A 1,134-nucleotide genomic window follows, 5' to 3' on the forward strand; every position below is an offset into this window, starting at 1 on the left:
AGGCTAGAAAGGATGTTGAGCAACTGGAACGCTCACACATGGCTGCTTAAAATTCACAATATTATAGCAAGTCTGGAAAACAGTCTGGCCCTTGTGTTCAGGTTAAATATTTATTTTACCTGAGGGGGAAGAAATTTATCTTCACACAAGAAACGTATACATGAATATTTATGCATATGAGTATTTATGGTGGCTTTATTCATAATTGCCCAAAACTAGAAGCAAACCAAATGGCCTTCAGGGGGAGAATGGATAATCTGTGATATATCCTACAGTGGAGTATTGCTCAGCAATAAAAGATAATCTAATAAATACTTACCTGATAGGGGTGATAACATGATCATGAAGTTGGTTTTCCCAGAGCAAGGCTTGCCTGTCGTACTCTGGATGTGCTGACCCCCGTGATTTTCCCACATATGTGGAAAGTTTAACTGCAGAACTTGTGATAGTGGAGTTAAAAACTAAAACAAATGTAAAACTTATAAAAACATGAATGAATCATAAGTGCATTACGCTAGTGATAGGAAGCCAGGCTCAAAAGGTCACACAATTTATTATTCCATTTATATCAAATTCTGGAAAAGTCACATCTATAGGGATTAAAAAATAGATCATTGGTTGCCAGAAACTGGAGGTGAGGGTTTGGGATTAAATACAAAGGGGCACAAAGGGCTGGAGTCATGGAACCGATCTATCAGGTAACTGTGGTGTTGCTTAGACCGCATACATTCGTCAAAACTCACAGAACCGCACTCTGAAAAAGATGGATTTTCCTACGCATAAATTATATTTTAATAAAGCTGACCAAATAAAAGAAAATATTTTTAAGGCAAATGCCAAATGTTACTCTATTCTCTCCTCAAGTTCGATTAAATATCACCTTTTGCCTTGAAAATAAGAGCACAAAACAGTTTCTGTCTAAAGCTGAGGTTTCCTTCACTTCTACCTGCTACTATATTCTTGGTCCTCTCTTTGCCATCAAATGACCCATTTCTCCAATCCTGCTGCCCAGGCTGTTGCATGACATAACTATCCTCCTGCCCAAATTGCTGGTCTGAATTCCTGAACTGTTTGCAGCTGACCTTTTGTCTTGGTTTCTATGTCCTTGCCTACTGTTATTAGTTTCTGATTCCT

At 38.2% G+C, this 1,134-nt stretch overlaps 1 non-coding gene across 1 annotated transcript; it reads left to right on the forward strand.

Annotated features, from left to right (window-relative positions):
* The first annotated feature begins 311 nt into the window (after positions 1-311).
* On the forward strand, positions 312-483 carry LOC122235635. The gene has a single exon (XR_006213674.1). It is a non-coding gene; the product is annotated as a U1 spliceosomal RNA (small nuclear RNA).
* Positions 484-1,134: the final 651 nt, after the last annotated feature.

The sequence above is a fragment of the Panthera tigris genome, chromosome X, assembly GCF_018350195.1.
Source record: "Panthera tigris isolate Pti1 chromosome X, P.tigris_Pti1_mat1.1, whole genome shotgun sequence".
Classification (NCBI taxonomy): domain Eukaryota; kingdom Metazoa; phylum Chordata; class Mammalia; order Carnivora; family Felidae; genus Panthera; species Panthera tigris.